Source organism: Rhagoletis pomonella, unplaced genomic scaffold, assembly GCF_013731165.1.
Source record: "Rhagoletis pomonella isolate Grant_MI unplaced genomic scaffold, Rhpom_1.0 Rhpom_scaffold_00014, whole genome shotgun sequence".
Classification (NCBI taxonomy): Eukaryota; Metazoa; Arthropoda; class Insecta; order Diptera; family Tephritidae; genus Rhagoletis; species Rhagoletis pomonella.
This window is the reverse complement of record NW_023458568.1, coordinates 11,730,663-11,740,213: the sequence shown is the minus strand read 5'-3', so window position 1 is coordinate 11,740,213 and position 9,551 is coordinate 11,730,663.

Below are 9,551 nucleotides of genomic sequence, written 5' to 3'. Positions count from 1 at the left end.
GTCGTTACCGAGGATTCCGTGGAAAGAATTCAATGTTGGGAGTAGAAAGAATTTTAAATTCGTATCTTTTTTCCCGAAAAGATTTACCAGAGTGTGGTGGGTGATTTCTACTTTTCCGGCTATGGAGTTTGCGAAGAAAGGTTGTTCGTTAAGAAGTGGTTTTGGAACCAGATGTGGCTGGATATAATTTTTTCTAGAACCAGTGTCTAGCAATATCTTAAGAATGTCTCCGTTCTTCGTCCTGCAATCTATGTACGGTAACGAAGAACACGTCATTCTAAAAAATGTATGTCCGTAAAGTCAGCTGGAGTTTGCTCATAATCCTGAGATAACTGCAAACCATCTTCGTAGTTCAATGCGGTCTCATATTCGTCCATTGTAGATGTCCATTCTTGATCATATCCTTGTTGCTGTACTTCCTCTTGTTCCGGTTCACTTTCAATATGGAAGTTCCTTTGTGCCTTGATTGGTATCTGGTGAGAAGTATTGGATGGTCTTTTTTCTGCTGGTTTGCTCGGTCCTGGTCTGTTCATGTAGTTAATTGCCTTAGAATGCATGGAACGGTCGACATCCATGGGTTCCGGTTTCGGTAATGGCTTTGGAGCCACTGGGCGAGAAGGCGTTAAGGTATTTCTAACTTGAGGGAATGGTTGAGAAGGCCATGGTTGACCTGCCGGTTGGCCGAATGTGGGGTAGGATTGAGAAGGTTGTTGCGTATTCCAACCAAATTGAGCAGGTGGGAACCTTTGTTGGTATTGTGTCATATTTCTGGGTGGTAGTGGTGGAGGGGTTAGTTTTGGATAATATGATCCGGGAATATTGTAGGATGCTTCGGTATTTAAAAGCGTATTCTTTTGTGCATTTAATTTTAAAGGAGTTGAAACTACTTGTCTATTTAACCTATTGTGAGGTGAAAAATTTTGCTGATTTTCAAGGATTTCACAAAGATGAAGTGAGTGTGGGAGGTCCTTTGGTTCTTTCACTGCTAGAAGCCTTGGCATATCGCCGTTTAGTCCATTTATGAAAGCGTCTCTAGCTTTCTCTCTATACATGTTAGTCAGGACTCTAATAGCTTCCGGACTTTCCTCCAGGCAGGATATTTTGTTCAATATCAGGGAGAGGTGTGAATAGACTCGCTGATAGAAATCCCTAATCGGCAAGCGTCCCTGAACCAGGCTGCATAGCTGGTACTCTAGAGTTTTTAGGTCTCGTTTATCGGCATAGTGCCAAGTTAAACAAGAGCGAATGGCCGTCCAATTCAGTGGAATATTGTACGATTCTAACACTTCGTCTGCATGACCTACGATTTTGTTCCTTATTGCCATAAGTATACCGAAGTATTTTGGTGTTCCCTGATGCTGTCTGTAGTACTCTAATAGCCTCTCTACACTTTTTTTCCACGAACTAAATTCACTAGGGTTCCCTGAAAATTCACGGATAGTCCTGGCTATCTCTGGAACACGGTAGGAATCCGTGCTTCCTTGAGCAACTACAGGCTCATCACTCGAATTAAGAAATTCGTGGTTTGGATTCACTATATTATTAACTAGTTTCTGTCCCTCACTCTGAAAAACTGTTCGGACTATCCTGCGGATAGTCTCTTCTAGTCCTGTCATAGCACTGCTGCTGCTGGCTGTAGTGCCAGTGGTAAGGGTGGAGGGTCTGAGAACTGACGGTATGTTATCCTCAGGCATTTTGATTATCAAGTTATTCGCACTTTAATTATTTATTTTCTTCTATTTATAATCCGTTAAGTTGTTTTTTATAAACTATGTTATTTTAAAAATTTCACAAAAATTGTAATTTTATAAAAATTAGTATTTGATTTCGTCACATAAACTAACTATATATGTTAATTATCTTTCTCAAAAAATTCACTTTGTTCGTAAGGATTCTTACTTCTTTCTATTTGATTTGATTACATAAAATTCACTTGCTTAAAAAAATTTTAACGCTTTTCGCACAACTAAATATATTGCATTCACTTATAGTTAAATAAACTTACAAAATAAGGTAAGGTTGCATCATGCGAGGCGATGGGCAGGATTATTCCGGTTTGTTCGAGGATGATTCCCACGATGACTACGGCTCCTGTGTCCACACACGCTTTATGTCTATTGACTTAAGCGTTCCTCCCAAGAAATTGTATCGCTCCAGTCGTAGGATGTTGCTTCTTATTTTAAGGAGCCTTTCCTCCTATTACGAGGCTTTCAACGATGTCCTGCCGCTGATTAGGTGGCCTTCTTTAGGACTTGTTGGTTTTTTTGCACTCGCGACTGGGCTCCACGTCAGGGCGCCAGTTAAACTACCCGGCTCGGTAGGTTACAAAAAAAATTGCTCCGGACGAGACCGGTCTTTATTTGTTGATATGAGTTTAACAACTAACTTTACAAATTCTCTTAATTCTAAAGCTAAACCTAAAAGTTAAGCCCGAGTGCTGTCAACGTGACAGGTATTTTGCTGATTAGGCGTTTCCCACGGAAACGCCAGTCGCTGCTCTGGAATTTGTTGTCCAGCTTTTTGGTTGCGCGTGTAAGGTGTTGTATTACCATCTTCTTTATGTTGAGTTGTATGAAGTGCTGAGCTGCGCGTGTGGGGTGTTTGGTTACCCTTATATTCTTATAGCTGAAATACAATGCCGGCGAACGGCGAACTCACCACAGCGAAATTCGCGCTGTCAAAATTAGAACACCCGCAAGCATATGAAATTGAACACAGCCAAAGCGAAATGCGAAGTTCGCTTGGCGGCGTTTCATGGCGATAGATTTATTTCTATCGCCCTGCTGGGCGATGACAGCTGTGCGTGCCAAAGGTGGCCGTATTTGTTTTTTGCTTTCAAAGTTTTAAAAGAAAACAACCTAAACACGATTTTTTTTTGTTGTTTGAAAAATATAGTTGTGGATTCGTTAAATCTGGCTTGAAACAAATTATTTATAATAATCTTTCTTTGTTTTACATTTATATTTGTTATCATTTCCTCATTTCTAAATATGGTTTAGTTTTTTCTAAATATGGTCACCCAAATTATAAAGGCGACCAAATGGGATCAGCTGTTTTCGCTACCGCTCTAATTCTGTTTAAGTAGGCGAAATAGCTGGGCGAACGGTGAACGACAGCATCGCCCAATTCGGCGAAGTTTGCCGTTCGCCGGTATTGTATTTCAAGCATTATGTGGAGTTATGTGAAGTATTGCGTTAGCTTGTATAAATGATGCAAGCGTGCTTCGCGTAACTACATCCATTCGTACATATCTACATTTGTTTGTATGGATATATTTATGATGAAGCAAACGGGCTTCGTTGATGTACTGATGGGCATATGTATGTACTTATGGACAGCAATATTTTCATGTTTGAATGGTTGTATATATATTTGTACGTGTGTACATATGTTTGTGTATGTACATATGTTTGTGTACATGTATATATGCACATATGTATGAAGTACAAACGAAAACAAATCTAATAAGCTGCTCGTTGATATAAATGCGAACTGTACTGATTGTCAAAAATTATGTGTTTGTTGTACATTTGTTCATGTTTGTCATTGGGCGTGTAATTTTCTAGAGTAGTTTTGTGCTCTCGCTATCTCCTTGTATTAACTCGTCCTTCGTTGGTATACTCTGATGAACATATGTGAGGATGATAGCAAGGCCAACTTATATAAGGTAGTGTTACAGGAGCAGTTGAAATTTTCGCCCGATGTTTCTTAAAGAAAGCCATAAACGTAGCGACCATTGGTTCAACTTGGTGTTATTTTGCTCTATATTGCACCGTTTGTGGGCCTGTTGAATGAATTTATGTCTTGGTTGTATGAAATATCAACAAATTTGGATTTTCTGGCAAGTTGTACAACTTATCGCTACATTAATGACCATGTTGTACAAACTCATTTAATTTGCGTTTATTTTGTACACTAAATAACCGAAAATGGATAACTCATCCGAAATAGGTACGTGCTTTCGTTAAATTTTATAAATGTAAGCCGAAACTATGAAATTGTAAAAATTAGATTTTACAATGAGACTGCTCGCAAAATTGCAATGTTTGTGTGCAAAATGTCCAACTTGATTGGGGATTGATTTGAGCCAACGTTTTAGGCTTGTGTTATGTCAAAAGGATGTGTTTGTTGTAATTCATTCCGTCATTTACTACCATTATGCGTAGGCCAATTCATGAAATCATTTCATGCGTTTGAGTAGAAACTGAATGAATGAACACCATTTCATGATTATAATTAACGCGAAATAGAGTTTATGCACTTAGTTTTTACTCAGATCGATGAAATGATTTCGTGAATTGGACTACGCATACATGTGATACTTATGCTTTTAATGTATAAGGTAATTTTATGTTTTTATACTCTTCCTACCACATGAATATATGAATTCGCCTTGGAAGATAGAAAGCGAGTAAGAATAAATGACGAACAAAGGAATTTGTCTTCTTTCAACTTAAATAAATGCATTTTGCGAACAAAAGTGCGTACGTTACTTAGTGCCTTGGTAATGGCGGATTCGTAAGGATCTATTGATTGCATTATAAACATTTTCATTTATTTGTTAAACATACAATTACTGCCATTACAACCCGGACCTATCAATGCTAGAAGCGCGAATTCATATAATGTGGTGTTACCGGAAAATGAATAAATAAATTATATGTATATCAGAAAATTAATAAGATGAAATGAAATTATTGTTTGATTTCTAACCAAACCTATGTATGTAACTCAATCGCCTAATGGTTTACCGAACCAAAAACGTATGTTTACACATCCAATTTCGTGAGTAGGTACCTGGTACTCACACCTTTTTTAAGAACGCAATCACGCATTATTTTTTTTTCGAATACAAAGGATATGATCATTCTTTTTCGATTTATTCCGTATTCGAAAAATTATATGTTTCAACGGACACATCGATTTGAATACATAATTTAGATTTAATTAATATCTTTAGCAATTTATTTGAGAAAAATATAACGTTTAGATTATTGTTTGTATTTTCATCGATTTTAAATGTGCTACCCCAAAATAATTGATATCAAATAAAACACCTGTTTGAGGTAAGATTTTCGAGTGACGAAAGCTGAACTAGAAACAAAAAATTTATGATATCAATTTCGTGACGAAAATTATACGCATTTCTTAACTGCCTTTGAAACGAACGGAAACTCTTTTTTTATTTATTTGGAACGTTGCGAGATTCCGTCTACTGCTAGAAACACAAAATCAAATAAAACACCTCCTTGAGGTAAAATTTTCGAGTGACGAAGGCTGAACTAGAAACACAAAATTTATGATATCAATTTCGTGACGAAAATTAAACGCATTTTTTAACTGCCTTTGAAACGTAGGGAAAACCTTTTTATTTATTCATACGAATCGTTGCAAAAGTTCTGTTTTTTTAGTGTTTCTAGCAGTAGACGGTATTTCGCAACGTTCCGAATAAATAAAAAAAGATTTTCCGTACGTTTCAAAGGCAGTTAAAAAATTCGTATAATTTTCGTCACGAAATTGATATCATAAATTTTGTGTTTCTAGTTCAGCTTTCGTCACTCGAAAATCTTACCTCAAAGAGGTGTTTTATTTGATACAAATATACGTATATTCGAAAGGCAAATTTATCTGTTTAAATGAACACCACTAATATTTCCGGCAAACACACATCGATCTACATCTTTTATCTCGCCTCCGACACAGGATTGTTTTCATACAAAATTACCCACAAAAGCGTACTCGTCGTTTTTAGGCATGTCATTGTTACTAATTTCGAAAGTTCGAAAATACTATACGGATTGCAGCATACTATTTCTACGATTCGTAGCAAAATCAGAATACGAAAGAGATGCAGAATAGGGCAGCGATGATAAAGTTGCCACAATTGTGCTTTTTTGGTACAATTTAAAACCAGAAAGTACATTGACACCACATAGACCTTTTTGGTACAATTTGGAAATGCAGCGCTGAGTATATTTCGATTTGTTTTATATTTACGTTGGTTAAAAACTTCTAGTTATTTACACAAATACTTTCTTCTTTCCCTACTTCATACAAACCTGGATTGCATTACAAGACTGGCAGTTTTGATTTCTTATAGAAATGGTTTTGTCTTTTTCTACCTCACACCCTTTCTACCGGAGCACAAGAACTTAAAAAAATTTAAATTTATGCGAGTTTTGGGAACAAATTAAATTATCTATATCACAGCGCACAGCAGTGCGCGCGAGTGACGAAAGCAGCCAAAGTAGCATGCTAAAATGACTCGCTTATCGCAGCGCACTGCCGTGCCACAGTAGCATGCTGAAATGACTCGCTTATATATACACGAGATTTGGAAGTTTTTATCCAGACGTCCAATCGACATGTTTGAGATATCGTTGGAAAGGTCTTGCGGAGTGTGTCTAGAAAATTTATTCAAGCTTCCTAAACGATTAACCGGATTCTTAAAAATTAGGCTAAAGTGTTGCGAAACAAAAAAAGTTTTTTTGTTTTCGCCGGTTTAAGGGGCATGTGGGTACACCCAACATATTTAGGGCCGTTTTCTAATGTAAGCAGTAAAGTTGCCTTTACTAACAGAGCAGATAAATTGTTCTTCACTTTAAAGTGTTTTCGTTTTCTTACCTTGCCGGTAAAAATAAATTTGTTATTCCGTATAGTGAAACTTCACTACATTTCCGGGAGTGAAACTTCACTACATTCGTCATAAAATTTCAATGGTTGGCAATGCAACATAAGCAAATATAGAGCAAGAGCAACTGTTAGCAAAAACCAAAACCTTGGTTGAAATATCTAATATATCTGACTCATGAACCAAAACCAAACCAAAATTTAAAGTTGGGTACAAATTTTAAAGGTTGCATCGGGTGAGCAACAGTTTATCGATTCGAGAAATTAATGCGCTGATGAGAAAACGAAAATTCGTATATCGGGACGATAAAGTGGCCGGTAAACTAAAGGTTAGATGAGAAAACGGCCCTTAGTGTTATTCTATAGGCCAATACCTTTCAAACGGTACCTTATATATTAAGTTCAGGGTAATAGTTGGAAAGATATAGAGGAAATCTTAGCGCAAACGTCAAGCTGTGAAGTTCTACTTATTTGTGCCTTGATTGGTCTTTGTATTTTGCAAAGGTTATTGTGCTAATTTTGAGTAAAAGTTGCTATAAAAAGTGCCTACGAGCATCTTACTGTGATAATAACCGAAGCTAAGTGAAAGTTTTGTGATTTTTGTGGTTTTTATTAAATTTAATCAAATTTCACTAGCTTACATCTAATATTGCCGAGTCATGTTGTTATCATTGTTGTTGTTATTCCTTTGTAGTTAACTGAGATCGTTTCTATTTTTGCACATTTCTTTTTGCTCTTTTTGTTTACTTCGTTTAGTATTTCTTGTCACAGCTGTTTGCGCTGCGTTTATTAAGTGTCACATTACAGTGATACTCAAACTGTTCGCTACATATATTTTTAAGCTAAATACATCAGCTGTGTTGTGTTAAACTTATTTTGCTTGTCTTTTTATTAGCATAAGTGTTATTAAATCTTTCAATATGAAGTGTGATCTTGATAACTGCCAAATCAAAAGCGAATCTGAACGCTACTTATCGTGCTGGCTCTGTGATGGTATTTGCCATCTAAAATGTGCTGGTTTGACAGGAAGAATTCTGGACGCTATTAATGATGGCAAAGGTCTTCGCTGGTCTTGCTTAAAGTGCAGGTCAACCGAAGTTGATCTCTTTAAGTTGTTTAGGCAAACCAGAAATGGGTTTTCTGAGGTAGGGAGAGAGTTGTCGGTACTGACCGAAAAATTTAAACATTACGAAAATGTATTTAAATCTTTTAAATGCTTAGATACCGTACAATCTATGAAGGACATTCGTGTGTCAAAACGTAAGCGTCTTCATAGTCCGCCTAATGAAAAGACCGTTCCACGTCAGAACACTCTTCCGAATGACTTAATTAATCTTTCTTCTCCATGTCCACAGACAACGGAGTTATCTTCCTCAAAAGAAAGTATATCAAAGTCTGCTTCTAATAATAACGACCCTGCAGTATCTTCCCCGCCCCCCGTTGAAGTTGTGGCACCGCCATCCAATCTTCCAACGCTTACTCTACCCTTAACTAGTAACTCAGTTACTCAACCCCGTCCGCCGGTAATCGAGTCTGATACTAGGAGACTGGTTGTGGTTCCCCCAAAGAAGTCTATATTTTTATCTAGATTTTCGAGGGATACTTCCGAGGACGATATAAAGTTTTACATCTCGTCCAAAGTTAAAACTGTCAACTTAAGTATCAGAAAATTTAACTTTAAATATGAAAGAAATATTTCTTCATTTAAAATAGACGTAAATTTAGAAAATTTTGACATGCTGCTTAGTAGTTCTTTTTGGCCCTCCGGAGCTTTCGTTCGTGAATTTGAGTATAGGCCCAACAAAAATAATAATTTAGCAAATATTCCCCGTCAGAATACAGAACCAAAAAACTGATTACTAAATCTGCTTTAAGTATTTATTGTCAAAACGTAAGAGGCATAAATACTAAATTAACGAATTTATATCTTAATGGCCTTGAATGCAATTATAATATAATTTCTTTGACTGAAACTTGGCTCAAACCTCACACTTTTAATTCAGAGATTTTTTCAAATAATTATCATATCTACAGAAAAGATCGGGAGGACAGAGTCGGCGGTGGCGTACTCTTTGCCGTAGACTCTTCAATACCATCTGAAGAAGTTAGTCTCCCACACATCGAATCTGCAGAATTCAAATGCATTCGTGTTCAGGTTGGAAGGGGGTTTACTTACTTAGCTCTATGCTATATTCCTCCCCGATCTGACTTATCAGTGTATTCACAACATGTATCTTTACTGAAATCAATTAATTCATTGATTAAACCCTCTGATTCATTGATTGTGTTGGGTGACTTTAATTTACCAAATGTATCATGAAACATCATTGACAATGATATTGTACCTTTCTCGTCTAGCGCGTGCAACAACGTATTTTTAGAGGAGATGGCTGAACTCTGCCTGAATCAAGTTAATGTACTTCGCAATAAGTTTGGCAAAGTATTAGATCTTGTTTATGTTGATGATGCATCTAAGTCGGCTGTAAATAAATGTGACCCACTAGTTTTGCCCGAAGATGTCTACCACCCTGCTATTGAGATATTTTACGAAATTATAAACGATGGTCAAAATTGCGATGTCCAAACATACGAGCCAAATATTCGCTTTGATTTTTCGCAGGCCAACTTTAAAAAACTTAATAAAGAATTGTCTAAATTGTCGTGGCCTATATACAAAGAAAAAGTTGAGCAAAGCGTTGCACATTTTAATTTTACTGTACATAGATTATTTGAAAAGTATGTGCCTAAACGCATGTGTGTTCCTGTAGAACAAACACAGTTATGGTTCACTAAAGAACTGAGAAACTTCATTTAATTTTTTCAAACTTTCAGGAATTAAAGTACAAAAAAACTAAGAAGGTTTTGTTCCAGGATGTTTTGATTCGTATGCCTTTGTGGGCGTGGCTGCTGTCTGAAATTCG